Source organism: Pleurodeles waltl, chromosome 6 (assembly GCF_031143425.1).
Source record: "Pleurodeles waltl isolate 20211129_DDA chromosome 6, aPleWal1.hap1.20221129, whole genome shotgun sequence".
Lineage (NCBI taxonomy): Eukaryota > Metazoa > Chordata > Amphibia > Caudata > Salamandridae > Pleurodeles > Pleurodeles waltl.
The window spans coordinates 1,139,534,586-1,139,555,573 of record NC_090445.1 but is presented as its reverse complement, the minus strand read 5'-3'; the positions used below and the strand labels follow the sequence as shown (position 1 = coordinate 1,139,555,573).

Below are 20,988 nucleotides of genomic sequence, written 5' to 3'. Positions count from 1 at the left end.
TATAAATGAGGGCCTTTCAGATGCATTCCATTTAAAGTTATCTTATCTGAATATCCTAAAACTGCAGCCTAGATCCTACTCCCTGACTGAGAACGGACACCCAGGTCCTCAACTGGTTAAGGGTCGCTGTTTAGCGGTCAACAGCTCTATTTCACCTTAGAATCTATTCACTACAGAACGATTCAAAGGTCTGGGAGGCGATTAACGATAAGCCCTGCAGTCCTATACATAAATGCCATCTTCAGCTGGTGACACAGAAGTAGGACAAATGATCCTGTGTGCTTCCCAGATGCCCATGAGGCCTAGCTGTTGGAGAGCTTTGTTTCTATGATGATTTTGTTTCATATAAAGCTTCAGCGGGATGGGGAGTGGGTGAGCTGAGGGGGAAGCTGGGTGATCTCGGGCAATTTATATTTTCTCCTGTACAATACAAAGGGTGGTTTTGGACTATTAGCTTAGTCAGCATAACATGAGATTTTTTCGTTTCAAAATGTAGCCAGCTGGTTGATGGCTTAGAGAAAAATGCACAAAATATTATTTTGTGTGCATTTTCATCACTGTTCTCTGTACTTAGTTACACGTGTGCTCTCTTATTACCCTTTCCAGTCTTTTTTCAGATTGCTATTTTTTATATTGTTATAGCTTTTTTTCTTGAACTGTCACATGTCACTCCATTTTCCTAAGGATTTTGTTTAGGATTTATATACAATTGTTTTTTCCTTTAACTATTTATGTGTCAGTCTTTTCCCATATTGTGTTTAGGTGTGTTGGATAGTGTTTTTTCACCCTCTTTTCAATGGACTCTGATTTTGGAGATGTTCCTTACACTCCTTTTTGTTTTTAGTCTTTTCCTTGGGTTGACTTTCTTTAGGCTTTGACATGCACATGCATTTTTCTAGCTGTTATTATAAACCAGGGCACACCAAAAAGGTAGTCCAGCCAAGTTCATCCAAGTGGAGAAAAAATGAAAATCCAAAGTCACGTAGTTAATGGAGATATACTTTATTCTTATCAACAGAGTCCCATTGACAGCTACAGCCGACACGTGTTTCGTCACATTGATTTTATCAAGGCTAGTATGAAAAGGATCATTCAAAAAACGGGGGTGGCGTCCAGTTGTACAGGACGAAATGTATGTTCGCCATCCAAGTAAATAACGGTGTTCGTTGGCCGTATGGGGCCAGTGACATCGGTATTGATGAGCTGAAGATATCAAAGTGGTTATAAGGCATGTGGGTTCTAAGAAATAGCCCTGTAAGCCTTGTTAGCGAGTAAACCGTGCTGAGAAGTACGACCACACCGAGACTGTGTCTCTTCAGATCACCTATTATCAGGGCTACTGGAATTATGCAGCAAATGGCAGGCAAAAGTGTGTGGCAGAGGTGCCTGAATTATGTAGCTAGAAAGTACAAATAATGCTGCTTAATGCTACACATTCAGTGGCAATATTATTTTGCTGTTTTGTCATTTAACACACTTTAATACGTCTGAGCAACAATTTCTCTTTATTAGTGTCAGTTTGATGCAGGACTACAAGAGCCAGCAACTAAAGAGTGACCAGATGTCCTCTGCAAAGGATCTGTCTCTCTGCAGAATATGCCAGAGTCACAGGACTGCATCATTCCAGTGGCCCTTCCTCTAATTAACATGCACAAAGAGGAGACACAGCATGCTTAATGTGGGCTACATAAATGATTGTTATAATTATATTATTATTGTTATTGCATTACTTGTGTGATGGGGTTAAGAAGAGGAATGCATCTTTACGGCCACACTACATACACATGTATACATGATGCAGTCTAGGTTTCCAATAGAATAGTTAATATTTTCTCTAAAGTAGTACACGATTCCTATTTATGACTTGTGAGGCACTGACAATTTGTGGCTGGCGCAACATCTATTTATTCTTCACAGGCTTGGGGACAGATGTATGAAAAATGCCTTTTGCGAATCGGAAATAGCGATTGTTAAGAAATCGCTATTTCTGATTCGCAAAATGCAATGTATCATATTTGCGATTCGTCATTAGCGATTTTTTTAAAATCGCAAATGCTATTACTGAATCGCAAATTGCGATACAGCCCCCATTCGCATCTATGGGCCTGTCGGCCCATATTTGCGAATATTTTGCATGTCCCAAATATCGAATTCCTGACTGGAATTCGCAATTTTGCGAAATGCAAAGGCCAGGGTGCTGGGGGCCTAAGGCCCCCTCTGCTGCACCCCAAAACATTTTTTAATAACATGTAAGGTGCACACATGTCAAAAGGGCATGTGTGTGCTTTACATGTAAATTTTAAAAATGCATTAAAATTTGCACATGGTTACCACCAAGTTCAACTTGGTGGTAATAGCGATTCCTTAATGCCCAATTCGCTTTAAGGAATTGCTTCATACATGTGCTTTAGAAATCGCATATAAGGATTCCCTATTTGCGATTTCTTATTTAGAGTCACAATTTGCGACTCTCTAAACAGGGTCGCAATTTTAAGGAATTGCTATTTTAGCGATTCCTTGAAATTGCCTTCAGAATGCCTTTGATACATTCTGAAAGGGCTTTTTGCATCTGCAAATAGGCATTCGCACCGTTTGCGAATGCAAAAAGCTTTGATACATCTGGCCCTTGGACACATCTGCTCTCAGCATCACCACAACATTGATCTGTTTCAGAGCAGCAGTTCACAACATCTTCAATACACACAAATATTCCTGTCACGTGATCAGACTATTTCTGGACACCTTCTTTGCCCTAAAGAAAGGTCATGGCTGAGTCACTGTTTGAGAGGGACATGACTGTCTTAGCTTATTTTCATTGTGCGTTCAATGACTACACACCAGAAGTACACTAATGCTGTATTCTTTACATTTGTTGCATTTGAGGATGCACAAGTTCCCCTACAGAGGATATATGGCCTAACCACGCCCTGTGGTATAAGGAAGGTGCCTTATGGAGTCACCTAGTGGTTAGGTGAAATTATTGCCAATTTACCGAAAAAACATATATGGGGTCTGCACCATTGGCACAATTCTGTTTTGCCCGGGAAGCTGAAAATTGCACAGCTACCTGGCCCAGTTGTTCCAACAGAAAATCCATTGAATGGCTTGGCCAAACTAATTCTCACAGGGTTTGTCCCAGCCTGTAACGGCACAGACAAACTAAAAATGATGGAGCAGAATGTGCCTCACCATGTCTCAGAATATTGTATTCAATATTACAATTCACACAGAGCTGCTTGCAAGCTGGAAAATGTCTGTATGATTTCTCATTTATGGCTGTGCCACACACCAAACTGTTGTCAAAACCGGAACGGGGACCAAGGATCAGCTTGATTTAAGACATGGCACCACCACTGCAGTATCCAATGCCATGACAGTAATGTGGACAGTGGCAACCCTTCGCTGGAACAATGTCCACATCCTGGTCTGCAGTTATATTTTTAATGTAAACCTTTTCCCAGCATCTAATTGGGCCCCATTAGATTTACTTGTTAAATTATTTCCCTGGAAGCAGGAAGTTGGGCTTATGTGCCCCATAGCACTCATTGTCTGGTTCACTGTCATTTGCATGAACAGGTTTAACTTATGTAAATAGCTTATTTTACAAATGTGGAATCTGAAGTTGAGCTTATAACTCAGTTTACACACATACACATAATATTATGTAACATTACGTTGCAGTCAATCTGCTCTAATTGGTGTGGAGTGTGCATTCCACGGTGGGGATGCCACACAGTGTTTGTGAATACTGACAAATGTATGGATTGGTTACTACTCACAAACATTCTCAGCCTGGAACAGTTTAGAGACTTACAGATTTAGGGACTTGTTACAGACTGGAGTAAATCATTTCTCTGTTACAGAATGAGGAGGAACATCCCTAAAATTTGTGGAGTTGTTGGAGATGTGGCTTTTCCACCGGGAAAAACATTTTCCCTTTGGGAAATGGGGGAAAAAGTTAGAAAAGGTAAATGTCTTAGTAATCATTTTTTCCCATATGAAATTGTTTTCCATGAGCATTTATGTATGTGTAGCTGCTTACGATTGTGAGTACTTTAAAAAAAATTGTGACTGTTGCAGGCTCCCAGGATTACTTCTGGAATTCTTTGAGAATTCCAAAATCAGAATTGAAAATCTACCTCTTAATGTAGGAGTAAACTTAAGGCTGTAGGTTTTCTTAGGGAATGTGTTCCCTCTTGTCAAAAAAGAAAACACACACACACATACACAGGAATAGAACATAACTGGAGGAGCCATGACTCGAAGCCGGATGGCAGCCCAGTGCCCCCTCCTCCCTGTGAACATTTAGGTTACTGTTTTGTTTCTGTAATTCTAACATACTATTTAAAAAGAAGCCGGTGATTTGTAGTCAGACAGCCTTTGTTTACTTCTGTACACAGAAGTTTGGCCTAATTTGCTAGTTGCATGTCTTTGCATTCTGAAACGATCATCTGCGGCTCGGCTGCTGCATAGCATCTTCGGGCTGGGTAAATTTACATTTCATGATTTGTGTGGGCCTAAGTATTTTCTATTCAAATATTTTGAACACTGTTTTTTATTACTTGCTGGAAATGCTTGCTTTGGGCCTCTGTTGTCATTCTCCTTGCTCGCAGAGGATAGATGTTGGTGACCTCATAGAGTGGTCTATTTATAGAACACTAGGTGACACAGGAAGCAGTGTACTGCACAACAGCTTTTTTATGTAATTTTGTATTTTGCAGTTCATAAGTGCTATATACAGATTATAGGTTTATGTTGAGGTTATTAGAACATTATAGAAAATGCATGTTCACTGAAGGACTGTGAAGGCAGCATCCATGCCAGGCTTGCAGGGTAACTACTGTGTAAATAAGTCCCATATAAATTATTTTTACATAATTAATCTTATGGTTCTGGACCTACCGTGGATTCCCAAGCAAAACATACCCTTGAATCCTTTTCATAGCCCGAAAAAAAGCCAATGAACCAGCCCTATAGGAGCCTCACTGGGCACCACTGGTCAAGGTGAAAAAACACTCTTTTGCCAAGCCCAGGCTTCCCGCTTTACTCTGAGTGTTCCAGATGGCAAGGCCAAAACATCAAATTTTGAGTAGCCGCCCTAACAGAGATAATTCTCACTTCAAAACCATCAGCCAGTGCACAAATGTATGCACCGTAAAGACATTGTCAAGGTCCAGGAGATTCAGGTACAGGTATCTGTTCTAGAGTCTAATCCTGAGCCAAGGGCTGTCATGAGACTTTTAACCCATGGCAGTGCTTTAAATGAATACAGAGTACCAGCCATTCTGCATTTTCATTTAAAACACGGACCCAAGGTCACAGATGCCTCACCTGTCAGCCTATCTACCACTAAAGCTCTGTTTCACCAATCTGCACATATTTGTTCAGTTAAACTGCCTCTTCTGTTATTCTCTTTGTATACAGTCAATGTTTTTAAAAGTTAGGCTGGTATTCTCAATGTAGAGATACATAAGCCATTTAAAAGTTTAACACAAAGAAATATATGGCTACCCCCTTTTCCTGCTCCTAACTCTTTTGACCCCCTCATTCCTTGTGTTATATGCCACAAAGGTGCCTCTTTCTGGCTTTTTTGGTGCTATAAAAGTTTAGGTAAACACACTAGCAAGGGTTGCATCTCAAGGGTATCACAGCTAGTCTGTAGGAATGAGGCAAAAATACTCCCAAGATGGCGAGCTTGTTGTGTCCTCTCTCCTACAGTGACATGCCTGGAAGGGTTGATGTGGCAGCTGGCATACATCCACTACACACCAAAACACATAGGTAAAAGACATTGTCATTTACACCGCCAATATCTCTAACTCTCACAAATACGAGACCTATGGCATTGCAAATGCTTGTCTAACATTTGAGTGGAATCTTTTTTTTGTCTCTTTTGAAAGAGATGTTGATTTATCTCTCATTTTCCTATGCTATCTCTTTTTTTAGTCTTTTGAAAAAATTATATATATTTTTTCTCTTACTTAAATTATTTTCAGTCTCAGCACCACCGGGCTGTACCATGCTATTTTGAGCATTAATTTTACTCTGTAATTCTTGGCCTCTCTGTACCATTTTTGTCTAGACTTTTTTTCGTATTGTTTTAAAAAAATGTTCACATGATTGTCTTACAGCATTCTCAAAGTACAGTTTTTGTCTTTGATTTGCCTCGACTGCCATTTTTCAAGCTCTTGAGTACCTTTTTCTTGGATTGACTTTTCCGTTCTTTTCTTGAAATGTCATTATCAGAAATGTCCCTTGTACTGCCTCTGGATAGGTCTATTTCATTCACTGTCGTCTCAGGTCTTTTTATTGGTCCCTTGACAGTATTTTATGATCTTTATCATGAACTCCCTTTTTAGTTTAACCCTGGGATTTTTAAGCTTTTTCTTGGACTTTCAATTTTCACACTTTTTATTGCTTTCTTTTTTTTCTCTCTCTTATTTCAGTTGTTCTTCGTCTCTCCTGTCTAGGTGTTCCTTGGACTATTTTTTGTTGTCTTTGAACTCTTGTACTGTATCTTGATCCCGACCATCCTTTAATTCAAAATCAAGTTTCCTGTTTTTTCTTTCTCTTTTTCATTTACTCATTTTTCCCTATCATTTTCCAGGTGTTGTCTAACTCTCACCCATTGTCTGTATTTTCCTTGCACTGCAAAATCTGCTATGATTTTCTAGAACTACCTTTCTTAGTATTTTCCTGTCTCCTTTTTACCTTTTCATTGACTTCATTTTTTCCCAGCTTTTCATTATCGTTTGTTTGCTCTTTTACTAGAACTTCCTGTTTTGACGGCTTTCCCTTGTGCTGTCCGTTTTTTACTGCATCACACTGCCCTTTCCCTGCTGAACAGTCAATTCCCCTTCACTAGCTCTCTATACACCCTCTGCGATTTCTCTTTCAGTGTCATCTTTGCTGCTGCTGCTGTTGCTTGCATTAGACAGTAGGAGCAGCAGGGATGATTAAGAAGAGGGGAGATAATTATGTGTCAAGATGATGTAGCCAAACTCCCTGGTCGGTGAAGGCAGCCAGAGTGATGCACAGTACGGCTACAGCAGCGGACAATGGGGTCTTATCCTGCAGGGTTGCACGGGGTGCAGAGGAAGAATTCTTTCCCTGTGAGCCTTTGTTTCTCCTCTGATGCGGAAGACTCAGCATGCTATTTCTTTATGATTGCCTGCATCTTGGCATGGCCTACCAGAGCCCGTCTTATACAAATGTTATATTTATTTCAAGAGAGATGCATCAGAAGCACAGGGCGAAGAGTAAATTGAAAAGGTTAAACTGCAAATGTGTACCTTGACTTTTTCGGGCCGACTGCCTAGCCTTGTGTGATATAACACAGATATAAAGCTGGGCAGAAAGAACAAGATGGCTGCCATAATCACGGGAATAGAAGATTAAGCCATGCACCAACTTGTAAGGCTTTGTTTAGCCACCTTGGATGGGCATGCCCAGTCCTTTTCTACCGGCATTTAAAAAATGCAAACCCCAACTTTATGTATTTTAAGAATTGATTATAGCCAGAGTGACAATGCCTGATTGTAAACAGAGCTGAAAATACTCATCCTCCCCTCCTCACCCCGGGAAATCACCATCTTTGTCATTTTGATGATGCCAGGAAGAGGAGCATCCCCACTGCAGCCTATTCAGTGCGTTTACAAATATCAGGCTATTGCTGAAGCTGACATTTCCGGCGCATTGCATATGATCCCTCTTCTGGTAAACCCTTTACGTCAAACTCATACCCTCGTATTTTTTTAAGGATTGACAGTTAACAGGTTTATGAATCTACCCTGATGGAGGTCTTTTATGATGAAAATGCTCCCACCCCTCTTTTTTCCTTCGGTCGATCTAATTGCATTGATTGGGTGCTTTCCCCAACTTTCTTGCCGATTACTTTTTCTTCCGTCTGGTGCCCCTTCATTTCTTCTCATTTGTGACACAGCGCACAAGTGCTTATTAACAATACCAATATCAAGCCCCCCCCACCTTCTCCAAGTGCTATAATTTTTTTCAGGTGATGCCATAAAGACCCAACTTTCACTCTCTCTTCTGGCAAATCCCCTTCTCCCTCAATCACAGCAAACAGTCTGCAGCATCTGTGCATAAGAGGAGCTCCCATGAACTCAATTGTAGTCACGTCATACACACTGTGAGGATGAAAGGATGTGATGGTCCTGAAAACCCTGCAAGAATCTGTTTGCTAACTGCAGATTGTGCACAAAATATCTGGAGCAGGCACATTAAGTCACAGTCGACAGAGCTGCTTACATATATTGTGAACATGAAAATAACCTTCAGAATTTTATTTGGAGCAAAAGCGCTAGGATAACCTTATGATTCATACATCGTGTCAAGTCAATGACAAATCCACAGGGGAGATGCTGCAAAGAACGTGAACAGTTAAAAAACAGAAATGTGCACCCTCTCTCTTTGGGAGAACTACCAACGTCCTGTTCAGATTAGTCCGCCCTGCAGAACAAAAGCTATGTTCTACCTCACACCAACAGGTGTAGAGTTAAGCCCTCGGTGAACTGCAGGCAAGATAATTTTCTGCCAGGATGTCTTTCATTTGCTAGCAGCAGCTTATGGTGTTTCTGTACTACATTGAGAATATAATGCTATTTCAGCATTGTCCTTTGTTAAAGATAATATGAGCAGAAATACTTTTCTTGATTTTCTGAGAACACGTCCTCTGTTAATCTCCTCTCAGCTTCTGTTCTGTTTCTATGAGTGATGTGCCCTGCCTGCCATTTTTGACAGTCACCCTCTGGATTTTATTCCAACAATGAGTTCTCAAATAAAGTGTAGCCGGGTCAGCATAATTGTTGTTCCACTCCCTGAAATGTGCTCAAGAGTCTTTGCAGATCTTATTCTGTTTAGCCTCCTGTCAGTGAGCCGACGAAGAGCCCTCTGCCACCTGCCAATCTCCATCCACTTCATAGTGTGAGCTGAGGCAAGAGGGAGAGGAAAGATGGTGGAGGCATAGACAAGACTCGAAAAGAAACAGGGAGATGGTTGGACAGAATGAGAGTAGCCATCAAAGGGGGGGGGGAGGGGGGGGAATGGGAACATGGTATAAAATTATCCGAAAATAGTCTTACCAGACAATTTGATTTATGATGTATTGGAAGGTACTAAAACATTTGAAGCGTGTATAGGGTTTTGATATTAAAAATCTAAAATATGATCACCTAAAATGTTGCCCAATCTGATGGCACTGACCTGAGGACCGATAGACCACAGTACCCATCTGAAGGCTTGCTTATAGCCCCGGATTGAAAGCAGTGTGCTGGTGAGAACTTTCCTCCAATTTTGTGCTCCAATTATTTGACATTGTTGTCACTTAGTGTCTGCCAGTTCCCGATTCGTGATTTTTGGGATAAAATTAACCTGCATTGGATCAAAAAAGATGACTAATTTGTTAAATCTAACCTGCGCCAACTTTAAGATGCTGCCATACAGGAGGGTTCACCCTATTTATGCCTTAAACATGTCTCTATCCCTGCAGCATTTGTATTATAAAACTATATCTGGCAGTTGGCACATGTATCTAGAAACTGTCTCATCTATCACCAATGTCTGCCTCAATCTCTCTCTCACGCTCTCTGACAAACTCTCACTCACTTCTTCAAGTACATCCATGTGGCAAGCCTCTCTGAAATATATCATGTCTAGGAGTCAAAATGGTACCTAGAGGGAGTGCAGATAGCTATGGTATTTGGAGATCTTGCTCCCACTCTAGAGTAGCATGTGATCCAGGGGTAACTAATTGTATTTTCCTAAGCACTTGTTTTCCTTATTGAGAGAACTTACAGGCACGCTGTTCACCACCATTACATTCAGTAGAAACAAGCATTGACAAAGCCAGTAGGTATAGCGTTGGCTTCCAGCCTTTTGGCTTTGTCACAGTTGTTTTGTTTTGCCAAGGTTTATTGCTGGGGAGGGTGTCGGTTCCTGATAAATCAAAAAGAAACATTGGTTAAAAGAAAAAGTACCTTTAAAAAAAGCACACACACACATTGCCGTAGTAGACCATGACATGGAAAGAAACTGCTTTGTTTGTGAATGTGCTTCTTGTGAAAGAGCAGAATGCCAGCGGGTGAAATGGGATGGCACATTGCCCTATGCTGGTTGCTGTGGTGTATGGAAGACAAATGCGAATTACACACAGATCAATGGCTGAAGAGGGCAGGCTAGAAGGGGCTATAACTAAAACTCCTAAGTGTTTCATTTTATTAAAATCACAAGGTCTTTGCAAACTAGACGTTAAAAAGGATCCTATTTATGTACCTGTAGAAATAGATATTCAAGTAAAAGGCAAGCGCATGTCCACAATGTTATTGTTGAGGTTTGATTCTGCCTTCTACCTTGTCTTAAGTAAACTTTTTAATCTCAAATGGGAAACACATTCTCTAGAGAAAGCAATTAACACGGGTTGTGCGGTAATTATTTTGGTTGCAAGTCTCACACATCAAACAGACTATGAGATTTTCTTTCATTGAATGGCAAATTCTCCGCTATTTGAAGTGCGGAACGTTTTCTGTGAGTGGCATCATGTGTACAAGGTCTCGAAAGAATGTGGATTTGGGCAAGAAAGCATTTTGGGAAGCTGTTCTCTTTGCATATCACTATTGACTATGAGAGTGTGCCCGGGCTGGCTCCTTGGTCTTAAATGGAGCCACTTGCTCTTCCAATATTGACTCATTGACTCAGATCAACAGAAAGAAAGGCAGAACATGGGACAAGAAACAGGAAAAGAAATAAACAGTGAGAAAGGAGTGATTAAACTTAAACTGCATTAGCGAGGGAAACAGATTGGAACTGGAGGATGCTGAAGAATGAGGCTTGAGGTGGAATCCATATTAGGCAACCATTCAGAGTCCACATTCTGCAGCACAGACATCACACTCCCTGGCTTGCCTACTTGTGTTTTTTTTTTTTTTAACAAACTAAGCACTTGAATCAAAGCTTTAAAAAGGCAGGTGCTGTCCGGTACTGAACGCATGCACCTTTTTAGTGTGAAAGGGAGAATACCTGCAATTCTCAGCACCGCTACAATACATTCAGTGGTACTGGAACTATTCAGGAGCAAACACGTCTACTGGACAGTATGTACCAGTACTTCTATAATTCCTGAACGGGAGCCTCCGAATCGCATGTCTTTTGACAAGTGCTACCTCTTTTATCAGATGTGGTATCTCTAAGGGAACGCTTCACCAGTGGAAGTAAATACATTAAAATAGCAAGCAATATCGGGTCTGTGTGTCTCCCTGTCCGTGCCTCGTACCTGCAGTGCCTGGCTCTATCGAAGGATGAGCCCACAACAGTCTTGTAGTCCCCTGCACTGTGGCACTGTGGCACTGAGACTGCCTCCAGGTGGCGCCGTTAATGTTTTATCGTTGGTAGTGTCATAGCGCTTGAACTACACCAGGCACTTTCTATGTTTCTATTAAAGCGGCGGCTGCTTCTCTTCCTGAAATGCCATGTGTCAAGTCTCATGTGCTTTCTTTGCTTGTTGCGTGTTTTCCCTGCAGTGTTTTGTGTCAGCATGTGTCCGGTGCTCTCTTCCCCTGGGACATTCTGGCTCTTCCTTCTTTTTACTACTTGGGAAAACTGAGAGGCCGTTGTCACCATTTTAGCATCAGTCTTTAGTATTGCGCGTGCTGGACGCAAATTTCTTTTGGTTACCATAGCGGGTAGAAAAAACTTGAGGATTGTCGGTGTTCCAGGCAAAACAGCAGATTCCTGTTAGAGCGCACCCATTCCCTGAACATAAAGGTATTTTCATGCATTCCCTGGTACTTTGTTGCCACCTGTATTGGTGAACTAGAGATATTGCCTTTCCAAGCGTTAACAAAATGCAGGCATCAGGGTGCTGCCTGTACGATACTTCGGGTCTACATTTAATTAGTCTTGTACTCAAACACAGGTGTGCCCATCCACACACACACACACACACAGGTATCCACTAACACACTTATGTGACCTTCATACGCATCAGATCTGTAGGATAGCCCTTCAGGCACAAGGCATTCAGAGAATTTACCACATGCACATGTCACGGTGCGGCACGTGTTGCATGGTGCATGAGAACTGTTGAAGTTGTTAGGATTGTAGAAACGGATAGGATGTGAAAAGTTGGTCCATTAGCTCAGTGGACGGGCCGCCTTTGTTGAAATCTGCGAGTAACCCGCGTGTTACTGGGTGGTTCATATATCGAAACCACGATTAACCTGTTGTACCTCAGGTGTACTCCGTTTCTTGCAACGGCGGTTCTAGTCCGTAGGGAATCATTCTTTTAAGTGCTTGTTTTTTTTTAAAGAATATACTATGAGCCCGGAGTAAGAATCCCACCAGCTTCCATCTCTTGACAATCTGTTCTCCATCTCACATGGTCCCTTTTCTTATTTTCTAAGACCTATCAAAGGTAAAAATGCACCTTTACAATCGAGAGTTAGCTGAACCTGGAGACATTGCAAGCAACCAACGCTGCCAACATGTGTCGCACCGGATAAAAAGCCTGTCTCCGGGCCAAGGCGCTCATCTCTGGTGCACTGTGCCCCGAGTCCAGTGAATGAATGCGTTTTTGTTTACGCGCAATTGAACAGCTACCATTGAGTGTCTGAACGTATCACTCTCAGGAGTCTGTCTCCGTGGTACGAGCAGTATCCCTCCCCCTGGCACTTGTAGGGACAATCTGTCTCCCACATGTTTCGAAGCGTCCTTCTCGCAAACCCCTCTCTTGTCTTCTGACATCACTGAGCTGCTCTTGCTCGGTTACTGCGCTACAATCTACCTTGTCTCCGTTTTTTATGTTCATGGCAGGTGCCTCTCAAAACAGGAACGATGCCATCCTGTGTGTGCCTGGTCCACTGCAAGCCACAAAGAGACAGCTTCATCTATAGGGCTTATTGTGTGGCAAGCCCTTACCCCTGAAAGAGAACTGGTCTGGGGAACAGCCGGTCACAAGACACTGCCAAATGCCACTGCCCAGCCGCCCATTCTGAGGAACTGAACTCTCTTGTCCCTAAACAAGCTCATTTGCTTCAAACGGGGCACAGAACAAATGTAAACAATGAGAAGTGGGAAATGTTCTCTTCAGAACTAAATAAAATCGTGCGAATTAATGTACGACGCAACGAGAATCCTCACCTGGCAGTAATCCTTCACCACAGCGTGGCGCTTTCCCCTTCGCGATTTATCGTCTCCTTGTATTTGTTTTTAAAAGTGAAAATCAATTGTGAAGGTTAATTTCTGGAAAGATTTAAGGGAAGTGGGAGGGCCGGATAACGCAGGAACGGAGAAAATAAGAATTTTCGTCTCTTATTATTAGGACAGGGGCAGCCCAGGGCAGCTCGTGGCAAGGTGAAAGAAAATTGCATATTCAATCTCTATCCAGGAACTTCTCCAGCAGCCGACCCGCCTCCTGCCTGAAAACAATGACGGCCTCTTTTCCTTCTGATGCTGTCCTGAGTATCAGGGCTAACTTTAACTTCATGGCCATTAATTCCGACCATTATTGAAGCCAAGATGGATGCCGCGAGCCCAGTTTCAGTTTTCCGGCCTCGTTCCACCGCCCCTCCCTCGACCCTTCCCCTCCCGCCCTCAAAAGCACTTATCTTCGCTGGAAAGTACAGGATCTAGGTGTGTGGAGGGAGGCGTTGATGGGAAAGGAGATTTTATGAGATAACGTGTCACCTGATTCGGAACCAAATTGTTTTCGAAACGGAGGCGGGTGGAGAGGTACGTGTCATGGAGGAGGCCGGAGCGGTGCCGGTGGCGGCCATTATAACAACCCCACAGGGTGTTCTATGTGTTCTTATAAACGGAAAGTAGCGTCATGGACTTCGCAGGCCGCATTATGCAGGACGGGGTGTTGGAGGTGATGCGTATGCAGTGGTAAGTGAAGGAGGGGGGATGGGGGCGCAGAGTAGTTGGTTGGGGGGGGGGGTATCTTATCACTGCTTCTTCAGCAGACTAGCCTGAGTGTCGTCCTGTGAGGTGACATTTGAATTTACAATTCCGCTGAGAAAAGCTATTAATTCACAAATTAACATTTCTCTCTCACTCTCGCTCTCTCTCCTCTCTCTCTGTGTATCTCACATGGATGTTCAAGCAATTGAAAAGACAAAGGAAATAGCCCCAAGGAACAGACTTTACTGCTAGTCTGTCTGTGCAGAGATTGCTACCACTGCTTCCAGATATATAAACCAATTACCTGAGCGGCTCTGTGCATGGCAGCCAGCTATTACCTCTCTTTGTATGCTCGACTCCATTGCTGGATTACGCTGTGTATCTTGTTAATATAAACTAGCCTCACGCTGTCCTCCAATGGACTCAACGCCTTCCCATCCCCCGGCCAAGGCATAGCTACTGGGAGATGGGGCAGGGTCTACTGCGATGAAGAATGACCCTGTGGCAATGCGGTTTTAGTAAGAAGGATGTGGTCCTGGTTCTTGGCTATTCACTAGTGCCTCATGTAGAGTTCAAGGCGTATTGATGCTTCCGAATGTAAAATATATTGTTATGGTGGCAGCTAAAGAGATGCATCCTCCAGGCAGGCTGGTCTGATTCGCTGCTTCACATCTGTTATTTGATGCTGAGGTACCTCAATGCTGTGGCCTAAATATCGTTTTAAAAAATATCAGCCCTTCAGAGCAAAGTGAATAATTGAAAGTCTACATTCAGCGAAGTCACACAGTATTTATGGCAGACGATATGTTTGTTATTGGTATTCTGACATACAATCCATTTGAAGCGACCTACATGACAAATCACTGGTTTCTTGTGGTCACAGTATACTCAGTGTATATATGAAGGGTTGTCCAGTTCATCCATTAAACTTTCAGTCTGTGTTCCCTTAGCTTTCAAGGCATTCTCAAGTTGTTAGTTTGCTCCTCGGGTTGGTTCTCGCATTCCAAAGCTCCTGCCAATAAAGATACTCATTGACTTAAATGAGGGCTACCATTGAGATACCCTGGTGAGGTGGTGAGAGAGAAAGAGGGTCTCAAAATCAGGGGTGGCAACGTAACTGTGGGGAGACCAAAGCTGCTCTGGAGGGGAAGGCACTGGATGAGACAGGACCCCAAGTTGATTCAGAGGGGACTTAATATTGTTTACTGGTAGATATGGTGGAATATAATACAGCCTAGCCTCTTTAAAGCAGAACTGTTGTTCAGACATATTGCAATTTGCTAAACTTTTGGGGAACATCACGATTTTCGCATCACCCATTAAAATCTAAAGATGACCTAACCTCACACATTTGTTGGTTTTAAATCTCTTGCTCCCCCCTGAATTAGATTTTGGGACTGGCAGTGGTTTTCTCAACCCACTGAGCTTTCATAGATTAAGAGGACGCCCCATTGCATTTATTGATGCACTGTATTGAGAAGGGTTGTCTCAACATCCCCACCTGGGGCAAGAATATTAGCACTCTGGCTGCAGGGAGCATTTCTAGCTAAAATAGGAAGAACTTTGCTTTGGGAAACAGGTGTTTCCATTAACCAGCGCAATGGTTATCATTTTGTCGACTCTGGTAACAGGAAAGGCTTAGTTGTCCCCACCAGTAACAGAGCCAGGGGCCTTCAGGTTTACACAGACCTCTGATGTAGATGCTTAACTCACCAGGCTACCTTACTTTAGTAACATCTCTTAGAATACAGCGTTCCCTTATCTCTTTCTCCTTAAGGCAATATCAGCTGTGGAAATTGGTCTGCCTTTGCTGTTTTTCTCTCAATCTGGAGCAATCCTCACCTATGTTGCCTGAATGCAGTTTCCCTTCCTATACTCCCTCACCCCTCTCCCTTGTTTGCTGTTCTTCTAAAGGCTCGCTGAACCTCAAGCACAGGTGAGTGATCTTCACACCACCCGCGCACTCGAAAAAGACGAAACGAATCAGCAGAGAAGCCAGCAACCCTGCCAGTAACTCAAGCCGCTCTGACCGCTCCGTGAACTCCTACCTAGGGACCTTGGCAGTGGAAATCCCAACCTTTTCCAAGGGGCAGATTGACAGCAGCTCATTTTCAATCTATTGGGGACCATTGCAAAAGCATGATAGAGTGTCACACTCTGTCACAATCTTTTCTCCCATTGTGGTCTGTCCAACTTGGTATCTCGGCATGATGGCTAACAGTGTCCGGAATTTGTGTAATTTGCTGCTGCACAATTACGTGGAAGTTGACAAAAGTTACATGAAGTACAAAGGCAGCATTTAAGACTCTTTTGTAGAACGAAACACACCCTCTGTTCCAATTTCGATGCAAAAACATGTTTCACGCTAAAAAATAGCTCAAAAACCCAAGTGCAATGAACAATAGCTGCTTGTGTTCTGGCCATTCACCATGCTCCTGTGCTCTCACACAAAACTTTACCACAGACGAGTTAATTACACCACCTGGCATAATGATGTAAACTCGAGTAACAAGATTAAGGCAAAATTACGTCAATACACCTAATAATGGCCTGTGGCGAGTAATCTTTAGGTCATGGGACAGTCCAGCAGAGACCACTGAGCTGGTCACCCTTCTGAGGTCAACTCAAAGCAAGGAGTACTAATGAGGTTGGCATTTAAAATACCTACTTTCTTTTTAATCAGGAGATAATGCAATATTTAGTTTGCTATGAAAAAATATGATTGTGACAGAACTCTGCACTATGAGTTACTACCGTGGCTCATTTCTAGCAAGGTTTTCTACATTGTGCTCCTGCGGTCAGCAAATGAACAAAATGATGATGCCCGTTGACAAACAGATGAAGTTGTGTCATGTGTGGCTCTCACGAATAAACATACTTCAATTATACACTTAATTATAAAGTGATAAACAGTAAAACAAATTAAGTGGAAGTTTCCGTGGTCTATGACATTTTTCCGAACTTTTGCTTAATCTTTGGTGCCAAAAAGTGGGCATTTCAGAATTTGCATAGGAGCAGCTTCCACCCGTGCCTTCATTCTAAACCATATCATAGCGATAGGTGGATTTTGCGTATCTTTCTTAATGAAAATACATAAGTATTTAAATAAAAAGATGGGTTCCTTTGTTGTACTTTGTCAGTTATACTGGGACATGCCCCTGTCATTTTCTGGTAAAAAAAAAAAATTCTGGCCGACCTCGCTCAGTGACTATCCCGTCACAAGGCTAGTGGCAGGAGGGAACAAGCAAGTCACACAGAGAGGCCTCTGTGATGAACACAGTCCTGGGATCTTACATTAAAGTAAATGCGCTTGATGAAGTTTCTGTCCTCCCATTGGTAGGCTGGACAGGTGCCACCAGACTTTATACGCCTGCCAAGCAACCTCCAGGAAACAAAGCCAGCAAAAGATATGAGGCATGTCCTGGCCTGACCAGATATTTCAGTGCCGGGGGGTTGGGGTTTGGGGAGTTGTGCCTTGTGACTTTCGGCTTGGTCACGTGCTGAGGGAGGCATATGGTTTCCGTAGTGTGACTCTGGGTCCGCCAAGATCCAGTTTCGGTGGCGTACACACTGCAGGGAAAAGAGCAGCAGTTGTTTCTGGTGATGTCTAGACAAGGCTGGTGAAGTCTAGCGAAATAATGGATTTGTAGAGGATTGAAGTATGTTCAGATATGGGCAAAGGCTTTCTTTTGAGGCATAAGGGGGATTTTCAGCAGGACGAGGACGTGTTGAGAGCTTGTCACTCAAGTTACATTCACAGTGTCACCTCAGGTGTCTGCGCGGATTAGCATCTTATTCATGGACAGGCTTTAGAAAAGGTTAACTCCTGGTTGAGCCTGGTGATCCATTGGTTAGAGGTGCTCCCTGGTTTAATGCAAAAAATGTAGATTCTTTTATTGCTGATCTATTGGCTCGAATCCAGCCATAGTAATCGTTGTACAAGCTTACCTTATGGTTGTGTAGTGATCTGTGCAAGATTTGTATTTTGTGTTAGTCAACTCCCGAATGGATAGCAGTTTTTTTAAAGATCACACTGAGCCCTGGTTTGTCATTACTTCAGACAGTCTCAGCAGAGGGGTGAAGATCTCACTCTACACATGGATAACATTCACTTTACCTCACTGCCCTCTTAAAGCAGCCCTCAAAACCAAATTGGAGCCACTAGAGCAAGCTGCAATGCCAATATGTTTGTGTTGCTTGGAAACCCTGTGTATTGTACGAATAAAAGTGGAATGATACATTTACAAGAATACATTACACCAACATGTTGTTCAAATTATCAGTCTTCTGCCAATGGTTTCTTTGTGTGAGCCCATATTTCTTCTTTAGTTATACTGTTTTGAAGGGTCTTTACTAGTTGCAAGTAAATTCTCTAGATCCTGACCGAGCCACTAATCCATGCTCAGCACTGAACCTGAATATCTGACCTGCCAGATTTCAGGCAACCGTCTCAATCCTCCCTCTCCTTTGCAGTCTTCTCTTGTGGGAATTGGGAGTTCTCTATGGTGGCACGTACATTTTTTAACTAGCTTACTGTTGATCAAAGCAAAATTTTCTCACTGTCCTCAGAAAAAAACAGGGTTGGGTGTTCTGCTAACTCCCAATTGCTCTTTGAAACTAATGTGATTTTCTTTGTCGTAAGCCTAGATATTGGTTAGTCTGTGAAGTGCTGGTTATACGTAATAAATAAATGAAATGGTGCAATGATCAACTTTGCTGTAGTATGTGTTAAGTGAATGTAGTTCATAGAGCTAACCATAGCCCACAAGTCACAAAGGAAAGACTGAGGGCCTGATTACGACCTTGGCGGATGGGGTACTCCGTCACAAACGTGACGGCTATCCCACCCGCCGTTTTACAAGTTCCATAGGATATGATGTAACTTTTAATACAGCGGATGTGATATCTATCACTTCTGTGATGGAGTATCCCATCAGCCAAGGTCATAATCAGACCCTGAGCCTTGAAATTTATACGCCTGGACCTTGATCACTGAAAATGGTCAAAAGGCTCAGACATAGTTCACCCATTGTTTGCAGACTTTGGACACACAGACACTGATGGCCTCTAACTATACCTTGAGTACCCCATTGGTAGTGTATCTCTCTGCATGTCGTTTGAGCTTGTTATATTTTTTGATGCTTAAGCCTTTCTTCTAACGCTACTTAGTCATGCTATCCCTTCTTGCTCATATGAAAATTGCTCGTATGAAGACTCTTCACGGCTGCTGCTCGACAGTATTGAATACGCAATATTGCCTTGCAATAATAGTGACTGTAAGATATCAACTACTTCTATATTATGAAGTACAGAAGAAAGTATAGATTTTCGATTCTGCCCGCACATCTATTCATCTTAACAATATTTATATATTCAAGATATGGTGATGTAGAATTAAGTATAAAAAATGACTCTTTTATACCTCTCTTGACGATATAGCGGTAGATAACATTCTGCACTCAATACTGTTGCATGATGATATTTTGACACTTGATATTATGTTGTACATCCTCTTGTTTGGCTAATTCTCATTCTTCACTTATTTTGACGTAACCGTACCCATTTTTCTCCAAAACTGGAAGTATACACTGATAGTAAGAAATCATAGGAACTGATTTGATGATGTCCTCACTGAGTACAAGGGTGCTCCACCTAGAACCAAATGACCCGAGTTATCTTGATGGTCCTTCCATAGAGATTTGAATGATATACCTGACTATCGTCACTCCATGCCCAGGAGGGAGTGCCATCTTTGTCTTTTTGTTCATAAAGAATGTGATAGCACAAGCTTGCTTGCTGTTTTTTGTACTTGAGACCGTACAGTTTTGGGTTATGTTCTTACTAAGATAGGTTTCTGTGAGACTAGTCAGCTATTATTTTGTTAATAAATACAAAGATTTCCACTTCATTTAATAGCCTTGATCAAGGGTGTCCTTCATAGGTACAAAATGCCATATCCATTCCAGAGTTTCATATCCACTCATGATACATGTACATGTGATGAACTAAATAGTAAGACGCTGGAACAATGTTGATTGCGAGGTTGCTGGCCAGTGACATCAGTTCAATAAATAGCACCTGATTTAAAAAGCATTTATGGGCATAGGAAGTAGTATCACAGGAGAATGCTTTTAAATATTCTTACATGTCCTTGTAATCTGGTTGATTTGGAATTTTTTTCTTCTATACATGCCTTTGTGAATTTGCCCTAAAACGTCCAACTCCCTATTACTAGACGTGCAAAGACGGCACAGTGCTTTCTATTTGCACTAATTATATATGAATATGACCCGAATATTGCCATTTTATTTCAATTTTTGTGTGTTTTGTGGTGAATATCACAAAGGTATGTAGGAATACATAAAAGAATATTACTGGAGTGCTCCGTTTCGTATTCTTATATATCTTTGTTAACTGGCCCCAATGCGTTGTGAAAAATTGAAATGATACTTCAATAGCAAGTGTACTTTATGATGACTTTCCGTTTACTGAAAGGAGGGGAGAATTGCAGGTTTAATAGTATACTTTTCAGTGCATGGTAACAAATATAAAGGTAAAATGTGGAATGAAGGTTATTGTCCTGAAATATGCACTTAGATCAGGACTCAAACGTCCGCAAACATAGTGCATTTTTTCCCCAAGAAAATAGTTTGTGTGGTAAAACCTATCACCATTTCTATGTGGAAATGTGATAACATTCTGTTTTTCAGGTCACACTTGCTTCTGTGTTATACCTCATTCCTGGACATAGAATTTGAAATAGGTAGATAATACCACACCTGGTAAATATCTCACCACAGCTTTATGTATCTCCTTAAATATTTCAATGTGCTGTTACTTTTTTAAATACTCAAAACAGATTAGTTTGTAACCAAAGCAAATAGTTTTATGTATAAGAGGGCTATGAAGCATTACCGTACTGTAACTTTCTTTCTTATTTTCCTGTATCCGAGAAAGGGTGTCACTACCAAAATGTCTACACCTTTGAATAAGAGAAGTAGACATTAGGTTAAACAATTATTAGCAGCTAGTCAGAAGGTCGGCTGAGGAGAAGTTACCTGACATTTGACAATC

At 42.0% G+C, this 20,988-nt stretch overlaps 1 protein-coding gene across 13 annotated transcripts in view; it reads left to right on the top strand.

The window, feature by feature from the left end:
- PAX2 (paired box 2) overlaps positions 1-20,988 on the top strand; it is a 123,399-nt gene that overhangs the window by 52,075 nt on the left and 50,336 nt on the right. The window lies entirely within an intron of this gene.